This window comes from Nicotiana tabacum, chromosome 1 (assembly GCF_000715075.1).
Source record: "Nicotiana tabacum cultivar K326 chromosome 1, ASM71507v2, whole genome shotgun sequence".
Classification (NCBI taxonomy): Eukaryota; Viridiplantae; Streptophyta; class Magnoliopsida; order Solanales; family Solanaceae; genus Nicotiana; species Nicotiana tabacum.
In genome coordinates, this window is record NC_134080.1 from 144,419,726 (window position 1) to 144,437,094 (window position 17,369).

Here is a 17,369-nt window from a genome sequence, read left to right on the forward strand (position 1 = left end):
GGCGGATTGGTTGACATTGTGCCCAAGGGGCAAACCTTATGTGCTTATCTTTCTTATTTGCCTGTCATGTACCTGTTTAACTATTTATTTGTGCCCGAGGGGCTGATTTTTGTGCTTATTTGCACTAACTGTTTTGCATTCATTTGCGCAACTGTTGAAAAAGTCATTTTCAATGAAGTTTAAACTGAGCTAAGATATTTTAAGAGATTTTACAACTTCATTGCTTTCTTACTGGTTTTTGAACTACTTCTATACAACATGTTGATTCACTTTTCATGATTTCTTACCATTCAGACATTAGTTATGATTATTACTCACTACATTGGAGTACGCACTTTACTCCCCGCACCTTGTGTGAAGATTCAGGTATTAGCTGATCGGAGGCAGAGTCATCGGAGTTTAGCAATGTAGTTGCCGGCGTTCGCAACACTACTTTTCTCCCTCTTTGTTTCGTTAGTCTATATTTTGTACGTTTCAGACTTTTTAGTTGTATTTAGACCCTAGTAGATGCTCGTGACTTGTGACACCCTAGTTAGGGTTGTGTTGGGTTGTACTTTCGTATTTTAATCGATATTATCTGCTACTTCGTATTATTAATCTTGTCTTAGACTGTTTTACTGCTATTTTTTAACTGTTTAACGTTGAATTGGGAATAGTTGGCTGGCCTTTTCTTCACGAGAGGCGCCATCACGACCGGGTCCGGGATAGGGTCGTGACACATCTACTCTAGAGTGCGAGTAGCGAGAGTTTTTGCTCCTCCCCGAGCTTGAGAGATGGCTGGAGCTACAGGAAGTATATCGGCTTGAGTAATACTCTCCATAAGGCCCACCAGACATTTCAAAGCGTCCTAAAATACCGGAGTAGCGATGAACCTCTCCGGAGCCCGAGCTGGCTCTGTTGGAATGGTCTGGGCTGGAACCTCTTCATCAAAATCTACTTGAGGCTCCGCCGCTAGTGCTTCTGCTCTTGGTTGAGCCCTTCCCCTGCCTCGGCCTCTAACACAGCCTCAGCGTCTTCCTTTGCCCCTCGTAGGAGCTGCCGCTCGGGGTTTGGGCTACTGATCAGCTGATGAAGCGGTACGTGTTCTCGCCATCTACGAAAGAACAAAGTAGGAGTTAAATTAGCATTGAGAAATCAAATCGCACGACAAAGAAGAATAAATGTGAAGTTATTCCTAAACTCTGTAGCGTCTGGGGCATAAACGCAGACGTTTCTGTACCGATCCCTCAGACTCTACCTAGCTTGTTCGTGAATTGTGAGACCTAGACAACCTAGTGCTCTAATACCAACTTCTCACGACTCAGATTTTCCACCGTCGGGATCGTGATGGCGCCTACTCTTGAAAGCCAAGCAAGCCAACAAATACATTTCTAACGCATTAATTATTAACCCAAACAGAAATAAATAATAGTTAAAGCTAAGTAGATATAAAGTGCGGAAGTTTCTTAACAGTTCAAAACTCTGAAACAAGGCTACCCCAATGATCTAGTGTCACAATTGACAAACGTCTAAGAATTTCTACAAATACTGGTTTAAAGGAAAAATACATTTATTTCTCGGAATGAAAGAAAACAGGAACTAAGATAGAGGGAATGGGACTCCAGGGTCTGCGAACGCCGGCAGATCTACCTTGGGTCTCCTATGGACTGAAGGCAGCAACCTTGAACTCTGATCAGTATGGTCCAGTACTGGGATTTGCACAGAAAGTGCAGAGTGCAGTATCAGTACAACCGACGCCATGTATTGGTAAGTGCTGAGCCTAACCTTGGCGAAGTAGTGACGAGGCTAGGACACGACAAACAATATAAATATGTGCATTTAAACAATATACTAACAGAATACCAAGTATCAAAAACTGAGCAGAAGTGAACGGGAAGGGGCAACATGCAATGGGGGTTCCAAAACAATGAATCACATCAGTAAAGGAATCTAAATAGCTAGAACACTTGAACCGACAACAACAAATAAACACAACAAATAGAAAATGCACGGCCTCATCCTTCGTACTTTTACTCACAATCCTCACCATGCAATCAATAATAGAAACGTGCACGACATCACCCTTCGTGCTTTAGCACTCTTCCTCACCATATGAATAATAGAAATGTGCACGACATCACCCTTCGTGCTTTATCACTCTTCCTCACCATATGAATAAATATAAAGGTGCACGGTATCACCCTTCGTGCTTTATCACTCTTCCTCACCATATGCATAAATATAAATGTGCACGGTATCACCCTTTGTGCTTTATCACTATCCCTCACCATAAGCAACAAAAGAAACAATAACAACCCGGCAAGGGCATCACAACCAAATAACTTTATTTCATCATTTAATTTCACAACAAAATCTCAACTTGAGCCAATACTCAGCCAATATCCAAAACCAAGAAAAACATAGTAAGACGCCCAAGCCAGTCCCAGCCGCCACGTCCTCTTAGAGCTTGTTTTGAGCGTGGCGACACATGCCATATGGTGAGGGATTACCCCAGACTTAGGAGGTGTGCACCTCCACAGACTTCTTAGCCACAGCGTGCTCCGCAGAGTTCCCAGGCTATGGTTACAACACCTATTGCTACCCCACCCGCTCAGCCAGCTTGAGGTAGAGGTCGGGGAGGTAAAGGTCGCCTTAGAGGGGTAGGCCAAGCCAGATACTATGCCCTTCTTCCCTGTACCGAGTCTGTCGCCTCCAATTGTGTCATCACATGTATTGTCCTAGTTTTTCAAAGAGATGCATCGATTTTATTAGATCCAGGCTCCACTTATTCTTATGTGTCCTCTTATTTTGCCTCGCATTTGGGCATATCTCGAGATTCTTTGAGTTCCCATGTTAATGTTTCTACTCCTATGGGAGATTCTCTTGTTTTGGACCGCGTTTATTGGCCGTGTTTAGTTGCTCTTAGTGTTTTTGAGACCAGAGTCGATTTATTATTGCTCAGCATGGTAGATTTCATGTAATTTTGGGCATGGACTAGTTGTCGCCCCATTATGCTGGAATTGAGTTCCTTAACATTTACTGATGTTATTAAGTTAATTATGATTAGATACAAGCGGATTGGAGGTGGAATCGAGAGCTAAAGCGGCAATTGAGGATTGATTATGGTCATGGAATCGAGGTAAGTGTTGTGGCTAACCTTAGCTTGAGGGATTAGGTATTGTTGCCTTATTTGCTACTTGTTTGGTTGTTAAGTACGATGTATAGGTGCGGTGACGAGTATCTATACGTTGTCGTAGAGTCATAGCATGCGAGTGAGTCTTATACTTGTGATCGTTGTGTTCCTTTATACATATTGTTCCTGCTGAAACTAGTTATTACTCATGTACCAATCCGCGAGACTCTAATAAACCAGCTTGTGATTCATGACTCCTATGAACCTAGAGCTATGATAACAACTTGTCACAACCCAGGTTCTCCCTCTGTGAACTGTCGTGACGGCACCTAGTCTCTACGACTAGGTAAGCCTAAAAAATTGTGGGAAAAGGAAATGAAATACACAACTAGCAAAAACTGCGGATATAACATAATAAAAACGTTTAAGATACTGCTCGGCATATACAAATACACACTCTCAAAACTGAGTCAACTCCCAGAGCACGAAATCTCATGAAATCACAAGCTGTAGATACTACATAGTGGTCTAACTCACGAATGTCTAATCCAAAGAAACTACAAAAGGTCTATAGCTAAACGAGAGAATAGAGAGGGACTGCTTGGTCTGCGGATGCGGCAGATATAACTCTAAGTCTTTGAAGATCGCCTCGCCTCATTGATAGTATGGCTGAGCCGAAGAACTAGGATCTGCACACAAAAAAAATGTGCAAGAAAGGGCATGAGTACACTATAGCGGTACCCAGTAAGTGCCAAGCCTAACATTGGTCGAGTAGTGACGAGGAAGGGCAGGGCCCTACTAGTTATATATATAACGAGGTAAAATGGTATGAAGTGCGACAATATAATTAAAGACACTAACAATTGATAAAGAGTAAAATCACAGACAAAATATACTTAGTACACAGATATAGCAACAGGGGATCTCCTAGGATATTATCCCGTAGTCCCAAACGTAAATGCACAAAGGATCTCCCGGGATATCGTCTCGTAGTCCAAATCATAAATATGCAAGGGAAACTCCCGGAATACCAATCCATAGTCCCAAAGTAAATATCTAGTATAGGAAAATCTCCCGGGTGTCGTCCCGTAGTCCCAAATGTAAAAGTGCAGGGGGGATCTCCCGGAATACCAATCCGTAGTCCCAAATTAAACACACAGGGGGATCTCCTAGGATATCGTCCTGTAGTCCCAAAGTAATCACACAACAGTCTTAGAAAGAATTTAAAGTTCTATTCGAGAATTAAACAGGAAATTCTACTCTAGCATGCTACACAGAGTATAAGTAAGCAATTAAAGCAGGTAAGACAATTAAATCACATAAGTATGTTTTTCCTAAACTAAACAAGAGGCTTCAAGTTTAATTATTGCTCAATTACAAGGAAACATATATATTTACTTAATGAAAATGGGGTTTTCCAATAATTAGCACGTGTACACACTCGTCACCTCACGTACATGTCATTCATATCACATCAGTACCAAAATCCTAAGGGGAGTTCACCCACACAAGGTTAGGCAAGCTGCCTACCTCGAACCAGCTCTAAATCAGCCTGAAACCACGCTCCGAGTAATTATTATAGTATCCAACTCCGAGTGGCCCACATCTAATCAAATAAATTTCATAATGTAAATATTACTATAAAAATAAATTTAGCTAAAGGAATCGAACGTAAGATAAGAAAATAGAAAAACACCCAAAAATCCTCCCTAGGCCCACGTCTCGAAATCGGGTAAAATTTATAAATTATGAACACCCATTCACTCACGAGTCTAACCATACCAAAATTACTCCAACCGGATACCAAAATCTTGATCAAAATTAGGCCTATGTACTTTTCTCAATTTCTCACTCCAAATTCAAAATTAGATGATGAATTCATGTTTAGATTAATGATTTATAAGCAAAAAGGAGTTAAGAATCATTACCCACAAACTTCCTCCGATAATCTCTCCAAATTTCGCCTCCTACCGAGCGCCCAATTTAATTTTGTGATATGAACTCAAAACCCTCGATTTTGAAATTTTAGTTCTGCCCAGGCGCAACCTTAATCATGATCGCGGAAACTCCCACGCGATCGCGAAAAACAACTTCGTTGGCTCCCAAATTTACCATACACGAACGCATAACTCCACACGCAAACGCGATGCTTTTATTGCTCAGGCCTACGCGATTGCGGTTGACCTCACGCGATCGAGGAGAGAAGCTCTCCACTCCATAGCTGCCTCACTTCTTCTTCGCGAACACGGCATAGCCCTCGCGTTCGCGATTCAACCTTCCACCATTACTATGCGTTCACATACCTTTTCCTGTAAACACGAAGAACAAACTCCCTCTGCCTCATCTAAGCCTATGCGATTGCAAGCCTCCTAACGCGATCGCGAAGAAGGAATGTCTACAACAGAAAAACCATAAAATATATTCTTTCTCCAAGTCCAAAAATGATCCGTTGAGCATCCGAAACACACCCTAGGCTCCCGGGACCTCAATCAAACATTCCAACCAATCTTAAAACATCATACGAACTCATACCAATCCTCAAATCACGTCAAACAACGCAAAAACCAGGAATCACCCTCCAATCCAAGCCTAAAGAACTTGAAATATCAAGAATCCTACAACCGACGTCGAAACTAACCAAACCAAGTTCGATTGACCCCAAATTTTGTACACAAGGCACATTCAATACTACAAAGCTATTCTAACTTTCAGAATCACATTCCAACCCCGATATCAAAATCTCACTATCGATCCGGAAACTTCAAAAATTCAACTCTCGGCATTTCAAGCCTAAATAAACTACGGACCTCCAAAAGACAATCCAAACATGCCCCTAAGTCCAAAATCACCAAATGGAGCTAACGAAATCAACGAAATATCATTCCGAGGTTGTCTTCACACTGCTCCGGCTACAGTTCAAATTTTAAAGTTTAAGCTCTAATTTGGGGACTAAGTAGCCCAAAACACTCCAAATCTTAAAACGAATCCTCCTGAAAACTCACAATAGTAGAAAACAATATGGAAAAAGAAGTTAATAGGGGATCAAAGTGTTAATTCTTAAAACGACCGGTCGGGTCGTTACAGTAAAAGTTTACGACTCGTTAATTCATGAGTAATATCTTACATCAAGTTAACTGTATTAAACTCTAGCCAGATAGAGCTTAAATGTGCAAAAATCAACATATTAACTCGTATGAAGCACAAAGATAATAGATCATTGGACTAGAAGTCTACATGTGCTGTTGTAAGATTTCTTATTCATGTTCTATGAGTTTATTCTTAAAATCAGTAAAGTTATTAAAATTTGCAGATTTCTCTTCTAATTTTCATGTACTACTTTTTGTTTCCTCCTTTTACCACTGCTAGCTTACTTCTTGACCAATAATCAACCTTTTGAAGTATTAATGAATAGCAACAAATATATTTGACAAGTTTATGTTGTTAGTTTCTAGACAGAAAATAGAAGGCTGATTGTTGCAACTTTGAAATTAGCTAAGGGACATTTTTTTGTTTACTATAATATTAGAAGGATATACCTTAGGTTTGGGTCATAGTTTTAAGGATGTTTTTAGCTGAAAACTCTCTCGTTCCATGTCAAATGAATAAAATGATCTTTTTATTGTGCTCTTCTAGTTTCTGAGGGACTAACATCAGTAATTTGCTTCTACAACTATATAATCTCTTAAAATACTAAATAAAGTTGTCCTTCGCTGAATCCATTGAAATGATTCTCTTATAAGCTGATTTGAAAATTCACCATCTTCTTCCTCATGTTAATGCACTCATTTTCCATACTTGTAACATGGAGCGGTACAACTTATATAAAAAAGATACGATTAACAATAGTCACATTGTTCACTTCAAAAGTATATAACCAACAGAACAAGTATACCTATGGTAGACAAGTATTACTTATATGAAATGGTAGCATCTTGAATTCTTACCAAATTTTAGCTCTTTATTTTTTTTCCACAATGTTACATCTAAGTTGTATTCTAATACAACAAGTTTCATTTGACACATTAACTAACTCTTTTATCTTCCTTTTGTTATACTTTGTTCTTTTTTAGAAAAAATATTTTGGTTATATTCCAATACTATAACTTGATGTAGAGAGCTTCAATTTCCGAACGATTTATCTTATTAGAAACTATACTTCAATATCTTCAACCATGATGAATTTGGTACCCTGGTTCGCATGCAGCCTCCTTTTTCACATTATTTTTAGAATTCACAGTATATTTAGATGTGTAGACTCAGGGTGTTTTATACATTACATTCCATCTTCTGACATGTTTTTTTTGCAGGTCATATGTTCGAAAATTTCATATGTGGAAGCTTTCAATATGATGAAGAGTTGCCAAAATTATTTGAAGATATTATTTGATCGGATTTGTTATATTAGTTCAATCACTATAAGTTTGTTTTAAAAGTTGTGACATTAATATTTTGGATTAGCACTTCCATTGGATTGTTTAGATTCAATGAGATATATTTTATTTTATGAATTAATAGTAATATATTTTTTAGCATTTGCCTACCTTTGTTTCCACCAAGAGGTACTCTTTTACTATTAGCAATAGTTAGGTGAATTCACTCGCCATTAAAACACTCTAAAAGGTCAAAATAAGATATTTACAGGAAGGATACAATAACCATTCTAATTGCCACAAAAAAATATCGCTAAAATAACCGACTTTTAGCGGCAATTTAATTGAATTTATTGGCTATAAAAATGGGCTCTAAAAGAGCATAGTAGTTTTTTATGGATTTAATTTACTGGCCAAAATTATTATCGCAAATAATTTCCGGTAAAACTAACGATCTTTAGCTGCAATAATTTATACCCTTTACCAGCTTTTGTGAGAATGGTCGCCAAAGGCTTTGCCGACCCCCGCATTGCCGGCAAAATACCATTGGCCGGTAAAGGATATAGCGGCTATTGTTATTACCACTAAAGGCATTTTTTACTGCTATTAAAGCCAATTTTTGTAGTAGTGATATAAATTACAAGATGTAGTTTCTTCATAATTGGGTTGTTGATATGTTGCATGTATATATCTCTATTGAGACCAATAGTCTAGAAATTACTTGTGCATCCATGGTGGAAGTCAGAGTGGGTCCTTATTAGCCGTGAAAATTTATCATCTACTTCAGAAGAAATGTAGAATCAGTTTGGGTGCCTACTGGTAGGACTATTGAGGATGTGCATTCTATGGTGGGTCAGATTTACTTATTTAGCATACAATGTCATATAGATGTGTCACCCAGAAGGGTTATGCTATGTGGGATACTTTCTACCATTGGATTTGATAGAGTGAAAATGTACCGTAATCCTACTAAAGGTGATGTCACCTAACCCGCTCGCTAGACAAGCTAACACAATAACAATAATAATTCTAGAGAAGATTAATCAATCTTATGAGAATAATTGCTAATTACTAACAACATGTGAGATAACCAGTAAGAAGTTTACAAAGATGGTAATATAATATGCGGATATAATATCATGACTGAAAAGTATGACCACAAGTTATGCAAACAGCTCAACTTTGAAAAATAGCACTATCCTGTCTCAAGCAGATCAGAATATAACCTAGACATCATTTCTAGCATGAATAATAGCCCGCATAGTCATACACGTGGAGATAAAAGAATAGAAAATATGCATGATAGCAAAATAACGCATATAGTGGCCTAGGAACTACCCATATCATAAATAACCATAGTGAACGCATATTGGCTTGTCCCCTCACACATACATCACCCCCAACATATAAAAATATCACAGCCAACATGGAAAATACCCTCAAACCAAACATAGGCAAGAAATATACCTTAAATAAGCCAAATCAATACTCTTAAAATGCATCCCCGCATGAATAAACCTCTGAAAGGCCTGATTCTAGCCAAAAACAACTCAATAATATTTAATAATTCCATATGAAACAACCCCAAACAATAAAGATTCAACATTTATATAAATCTATAAAGTCAACCCAGGCCCACACCTCGGAACCCGACAAAACTCATAAATTCTTAAAATGCATTAAAATAAGAGTCCAAATATACAAGTTTCATAAAAAATTGTCTACAAATCATGGTATAAATCTTCATTTTTCACTTTATAAATGTTTTTCCAAAACCCCTATGTCATAACATTTCACTTAAAATTCGGGGTTTCGTGGTGCCAAGGTAGACTTATGTGTTGATGATTGTTGAGATTGTTGCTTGATGCGGTGCAAGCTTTTTGGGTTGAACAGTGCATTAAGTAGTTGAAGAAAATTTTTGTCAGAGCAGGGCATTTTTGTGGTCCACTATGCAACCGCAGAATCACTCTGTGGGCCGCAGATCCGCCGCAGAGTGAATTAGACAAATGGATAATCTTTGAGGTTGTTTTACAGTCCATTATGCGGCCACATAACCATTTTGCGGGCCGCACAATCCATTGCAGATATAAGATAAAAATTTTTGGAGGGGAGTTCATTGGCGCATTATGTGACCGCAGAACTGGTTTGAGGACCGTAGACCTAACCCGAACAACCTAGTTCTTGACATCATTTTTGCAGACCGCATATCTATTTTGTGGTCCTCTCTGCGACCATAGAGCTGTGTTCGGAGGGTCAATTTTTTGGTTTTTTTAACCCGACCCTATTTCGATATATAGACATTGAGGACCATTTGTAAAGTAAAAATATGATAATTGGAGAGTGAGGGAGTGTTATAGAGTGAGAGGAGGTTCCTAAACTAATTGTTTATCAATTCTTTCTCATGGCTTGAAGAATCAACAAGGAAAACTCACTAGGTCTTTATCCTAGAGGTAAGATTCTACTCCCTAGCCCACAATTTCGAGATTTAATTGGAAATAGGTAATGAGAAAAGCAATTCTTGGGTGTGGGAGTTGTTTCATTAAGAATGTATGTACTATCAAGGTTTGTGGGAAGATTGTTATGCTCAATTGGGTAGACTTTGGGTAGTGGGATGAAGGAATCCACCATAGGAGGACCTTGAAATCATAATCCTCACCTAGTGTTTGATAAAATGCTCAAATGAGCTGGAACAATGAACTCCTTCCTAATTTGTGTTCAATTTTGTTATATTTCAAAATAGATCGAAGTGGCTAAGTTTTCTGGAATATTGTAGTAATTGAAGGAAGCTTAATGCGAGGTACATTGGCTAAACTTCTCTCTTAGAATTGAACCCCAAATGTCCTTGTAAATCCCGATGTTGTTCACTTTAAATTGACTATTCCGAATAAGCCTTGTATAAAAAGATATATGTTCAATATGTATTCCAAATTCTCTTGTTATGTTATGTTACCATTTGAGAATGTATTCAAAGTATGGCTCGCATATCCAAATCTTATAACTTCAAGTCTTGTTTCAAATAAAAGCTATTATGCCAAATTATTTAAGAAATCTCAATGTGCTTAAGACTCATATTTGCTCACATGTGTACTTAAAGTCTTGAATAGAAATGTTTTGTTGTTTATGATCCGTGATGATGTTTGGAAGTGAAGAGTTGAGCATGAAATATAAAATATGACCAATGTGCCAAGATCAATATTACATTTGGGGCCACTAGTGCCAATGAAATAAAGAGACGTATAAAAGATATTGAAATGAGGTGTAAATCCTTTAAATAATAAACACTTTGGGAGTATTGTTAGTCACTAAATAAGGGTAGGTTGAAATAACCTAACCCTGAAACTACACATACCAATGTAGAAGTGAATTGTGCTTATTCCCCTTATTTGGGATGAGATTGATGTGATGAGAATGTTCCTCTTTATTTGGATGAGATGATTTCTAGAAAAGGGTGATGTCGATCCACACAACATTGTGGTGAGACGTCCTAGCTGGTCGGGTCGTGATCGGACGCCATGCGGCACACATAGTTGTGATTGTTCTTGAAATTGTGATTGAGAAGATGATTGATATTGTGATAGTGATTGTGATTGTGGTTGATGTCATTGGATGAGACAACCTAGACGATCGGGTTATGATCAGACCATGTGCTAAAATCACGGTGGTATATCATTGCTAAAGATCTCCCAACTTAAAATATGGAAATTTACTTGAAAACTTGTCTTGATCCTAACTTGATGTCAAGATGTTGTTTGAGGATCCCATTGAATCTATAATTGTTCTTCCATGCTTTATAACTCAATCTATTGAGAGGGTGTTTGGCCATTCATACTAGTACTATTCCATATGTACTAATGTCCCTTTTGCCGGGGGCGCTGAATCTTTAATAGATGCTGGTAGTTCTACAGCATGCAACTTAGATCAGCGATAACGATACACCCTCTTTCCAGTTGACTTGGTTAGCCCCACTTCATTTCAAGGTCGTATATGTTTTGTTCCGTGTGTATTATGTTTTAAGGTATAACCGGTGCCTTGTTGCCGGCAGTATCAACGTACTCTTTTGTATTTATTAGAGGCTCTGTAGACATAATGTTGGTTATATGTTGGTGTTGGAAAAGTCAAACTAGTAATGTTGTGTTTGTACCACATGTTCCACTTCAAATTATGAAAGTGTATGTATTTTGAAACTTATAAATGATGTAACTAGTGATAAGGAATTTGTGTTGTTCACATGGCCTTTCTCATTGTGTAGTTAATTAAATAAATCTTTTCTTTATTCATGAGTAAGTTCAGGTAGAAGGTATTGTACATGCTTGCTAGGACGGGTTATCTCGGTTGAGCGCTATTCAGTGGGATTTGGGCATATAAGTGGACCTGAGCACTACTTTTCACCCACTAGCAGTCCGAGCGGACCATTCAGATCTTGAGGGATATATTGAGAGTCTGTATTAATAATTTCATAGGCCAATAGGATTAGTTTATACCATTAGCTGAGTTTGCATAAAACAACAACTACCAATGTATTCATATGGATCCGTATAAGGCATTATATAGGAGGCAGTGTTGTTCTCTGGTTGATTGGTTTGAGCGGGTGAGGCTAGATTATCGCACATAGATGTGGTTCATGATGTCTTGGAGATTGTGTAGATAATCCAAGAGCAGCTTTGTACAATTCAGTCTATGCAGAAGAGTTATGCTGATATGAAGGTTCATGATATGACATTTATGGAGGGTGAGAAGGTTCTTCTTAGAGTTTTGCCTATAAAGCGGGTGACGTGATTTGGGAAGAAGGTAAAGTTGAGCCATCGTTATATTGGTCCATTTGAGGTTTTGGAAAGAATTGGTAAGGTAGCTTACAAACTTTCTTTGCCACCCAACTTAGAAGTATAAAGAAGATTAGTCACACGTGTTCAATTTTAGTTCAGTGCAGTTGGATGAGAATATGACTTATGAAGAAGACCTGATGGTCATTTTGGATAGGCAAGCTCAAAATTTAAGATCGATAGAGAATCCATCAATTAATGTTCGGTGGAAAGGTCAAACGATGGAGGGAGCGAGCATGATATGCACATGAGATGTCCTAATCTTTTAGGCATTACAGGTATGATTCTAAACCCATTTAAGGAAGAGCATTTGTTTAATAGGGTGAGAAAGTAACAACCTGGCATATCATTTTGTGTATTTGAGCCATATCCCCTATATGATTCTTCCCGTTTGTTTGTTTGCTATTTTGTGAGTTATGGAATTAGTTGTCATGGTTTCGGAAAGGTTTGAGAGTGATATGGCATACTTAGTTTATTTTGGAACCTTAAGTTGCTAGAGTTGGCTAAAATTTGACTTTCGAGTAAATAACCTCGGATTAATAATGTGATGGTTTCAATTGGTTTGTATGGTGATTTTGGACTTGGGCCTATGTTCAGATTTGGAATTGGAGGTTCCTAGAAGGGTTTATCTCAATTTGCTGAAAGTTAGCAATTTAAAGGTTTTGGAGAATTCATATGTTTGACCGAGAGTTGACTTTGATGTTATCAGGATCCTATTGGTGTTCCGAATCTTTGGATAGAATCATTTAGTTTATTGGAACTTGTGTGTAAATTTTTGTTGGAATCCGGAATATTTAAGCATGATTCAGAAGTGTTTGGTAAAATTAGAAGGTTTGAAAGTTAAGAGATGGATGTTGATCGTCAATTCTTGATTTTGATGTTAGTTTTTGTATTTTGACATTTTTATAAGTTTGAGTTAGGTATATGGACTTTTATGTATGACCATACGAGTTCCAAGGGGCTCGAATGTGTTTTGAGGTGGTTTCAGACAATTTCCTTGGGTTTTGGAGTAGCTGGTTTTCTAATGCAGGTTCATGCTTTGCGATCGCGGAGCCGGTCTTACGATCGCGAAGAAGGGAGATGGCAGGCAAATTTTTTTCTCTTCGCGTTCACATAATGTAAAACTCGATAGGTCATTTTGAGCAATAGCTCCTTTTCTATGTTTCAAGACCTTCCTTAGCTTTATTTAATGACTTATACCTTGTGTTCATGGTCTGTGTAATTTTCCAGACAGTTTATATGTGAAATTTTAAATAAAATGTGATTTTGACTTTAATTGAGACTTGAGTTGTCCACGGCCAATGCTCTTGGTAAACAATATCACATCGGTATGTGCACACCTAAAATCAGTGAGACCGATTTTATGATTGACATGACGTTCAACATCCCAGAAGGCTTAAGGTACAGATCGAGGTTTGACCCCGAGGGTTTCCTATGCTCGTCCTCGGGGCAGCACAAATCGATTATTGCTATCGTGGAACAAGTAGGAAATTCCCAAGGCGCGTGACAAAAGCTAACAACGCCTGCAAGAATAGTACAACTCCATACCGGACCTTTAAGTAGCTGTACCAGCTACATTCCTTTGTAATAATTATACATGTACCATGTTAGGATTCCTCCTCCTATATAAAGGGGACCCTTGTTATTTCTTGCACACATGATATTGAATATAAGAACAAGAACATTCTCTGCTCTCTAACTTAAACATTCTCCATTGTCTTTTCTTTGCATTTATTGCTTACATTTATCGTGTTTCATTGATTGTTATTAATTTATTACTCATCATTGATCATAAAGAGCCATTATTGAGGACCTTGGAACTATTAGACCTTCATCGGTCAGCCCCAGTCAAGCACTCTAGCTCGACCTCGAGGCTAGAATAGGCCAGCTCGAGGCCGCGATTCGCGGCCGTCCAGTTTGAATAATCATGCTGCCCTTACTCTTACTTTATTTTCCTAGCTCGCACTTAGCAATTATTGCCTAACAACTAGCATAAAAATAAATCACATATTTTTAGAACCACAAAATCAAATCTAATTGTAATTACCATTTTCAAGGTAAATAGTTTGGCGCCCACCGTGGGGCTAAAAATAATAGTGATTGTTTCCGTGCTGCTTTACTGAAGACACAAGTTATTCTTCACACTTTTTCTTGTCCAAGAATCTTTGATTTTAGGTCAAAATGTGTAACTCAGTGAATGCACATGAAAACAACGGTCCTGAGGACCATGGAGGGATGGTGTAGCTGTTCCAAGTGCTGGTGTACCAATGCGAAACCTTGAGTATGCACCAGAGCCAATCCCCGTGGGTGTGGGCTCACACAACGCCTACCACATCTGTATAAGCTCCCCCACTAATAGGAGTATACACCAAGAAAACCAACAGGGAGCTCAAAAAGCTCCAGCCCAAAAGGAAAGAGAGACGGACAGGAGGAACGGAACGAAAAAACCTCACCACATCATTCATATGATCATTGGAGGGACCAAAGTTCCTCAAGGACTCATGATCAAGCAGACAAAAGTTTCCACTACAACAAAAGGGAAAATTTGGGGCTGCTTGCCCGAGGACATCGTTGCATTCAGTGAAGAGGACTTCGAGACCTTGTCTCATTCACATAACGATGCACTGGTAAATTCATTTCTCTTGAATAACATTTAAGATAAACGTGTACTCGAAGATCTAGGTAGCTCGGCCAACATAATCAGCCGAAAAGTTTTGCCAAGTAATTTAAGATTTCGTGGTGCCAAGGTAGGCTAATTATTTTATTTTGTGTGCAAATGAGGATTCATGATATAATGGATACTAATTGGATATGTTAATAAGCGTATAAGTCATATTATAAGTGAATTGGGGACTAAGGAGAGGCCTAAGTCTAAGCCAAGTTGGAAAATTTCATAATAGACTAAAGTTGTAAATGAGTGTGCACAAGACCTTACTTTAGACAATAATATACCCAGTTATATAAGTATTTGTGTGATGCACAAACCTATCAAATTAAATCTCTTTGAGTCTAGTTTCCAACGCATCAAACCGTTCGTCATTTGGAGGTGTATATGGAAAGTTACGACCATTTTACTGGGCATGTGTCATTAGCGCAGGCCTTAGCGCGGCCGCACATATTGTGAAGTATTCTGCCTCGCTAGCGCGGCCTTAGCGCGGGCGCGCTAGTGCCAGGCCTCTAAATACACCTAAGGACGGGAAATTATAGGATTTAAGTCATTTTTCAAGACTAGGGCATCCTCTCCATCCCCATTCCGACCAAGGCATAAAATTGCACACCTAAGGTGAGTTTTTAAATGTGTTTTCATGGTGATTTCACTTCTCAATCACTAGTTACAATATGATTTTGATTGGATTTCATAGGATTTCTTCAAAATCTAAAGAAAACCTCAAAGTTGTCTTTCAAGATTTGGTCTACAATAGGTAATCTTATACCATTAGACATACATATATGGAGTTATTATGGAATTATGAGTATAAATCAAGTATTGTAACTCATGGGATGGTTATTGGAAGACATAGGTGCCTAACCTAGGTTGTGTTGGTGTTGTAGAGATTGTGAGATGGGTTATTGAGGTATGATTCTTGGGTGTAATAGTATTATGTATACATGCATGTACAAATTAGGTTTGTGAGAAGATTGTTGAACATAAATTTGAAATAAAGATGCTCAACTAGTGTTTGATAAAATTCTCAAAAGAGCTAGAATTATGAATATCTTCCTAATTTGTGTTCAATTTTGTTATGTCTCAAAATAGATTGAAAGATTGGGTTGGGGAAATAAAAGAAATCTTGTTAAAGAGATTTGAAATCAAGATGCTCAACTAGTGTTTGATAAAATTCTCAAATGAGCTAGAATTATGAATATTTTCCTAATTTGTGTTCAATTTTGTTATGTCTCAAAATAGATTAAAGTTGCTAAAATTTTTGGAATATCGCAGTAATTAAAGGAAAGCTCAGGAAAGGTATGTAGGCTAAACTTTCTCTCTCGGAAGTGAATTCCGTATTGTTTCGTGAGTTTAAGTGTGGTTTGTTTACCAAAATGGTATTGCCTTGAGTCACAGTTTAAATGGAAGTTAGTATACTTATTGGGTAAGAAGAACTCGATCTGCTTAATGCTCCTAGTTGCTCATATGTGTACAAAATGTCTTGATTGAACATGTCTTATTGTTGATAGCCTATAAAGATGCTTGAAAAATGAAATAAGTGAATTGGGAATGTGTTAAAGATTATGTAATAAGCCTCGACCCGACAATTATGAACTAACTTCAAAGATATAATTGCCTAAGAGCTCTTGTGATCAATTCACACCCATAAGTGGCTATTTATCACAATTTCTTTGATTTATAAGTATATCCGATGTGATTCGAGATCTCACATATCTATGTGTTTAAACTATGCACTGTCATTTCTAGGATGGAGTATTGCAAGATAAAATGGTGTATTTTTGTTAATGATTTCAATGTGAGTTTTTATTGCTTGTTGGTGTGCCCCATTCCTTTGTGTTTAAAGTCCCATTGCTAATAAACTTGAGGTGTATGGTTTCGGAAATACTCTATGTGCCCATGATTCATGTTTCCTCTCATGTGTACTTGACATCTTGACTTGTATGGCTTGTTGTTAAAATAGATATCGATGTGAAACGTGCGAAATATGAAATATGGCCACCGTGCTAGGAATAAAGAATCTTGTGAATGGCCAAATGAGCTAAGGAAATACTGTTGTTGTTGGTGACTGGAAATACTAATTGGAATCTATAAAATGTGAAAGATATTGAGGTAAGCATAATTGTATTCATGCTATATTTGAATCCTTGTATTTATACTACAATTGTGTACAATATCCAATCAAATCAAAAAAAAATGTTTTTGGGAGTATCATTAGCAAAATCAAGGAAGGGTGGGTCATAAGGCTCGTACCTGAAACTACACGTGCCGTTGTAGGGGTGGATTGTGGTTATTCCCCTTAATTGGGATGAACTTGGTAATATTTGTGAATTGGTAACGCCAATCCACATGGCATATGGGGGAAGGCAGCCTAGCCGATCGGGCCGTGATCGGACGCTATG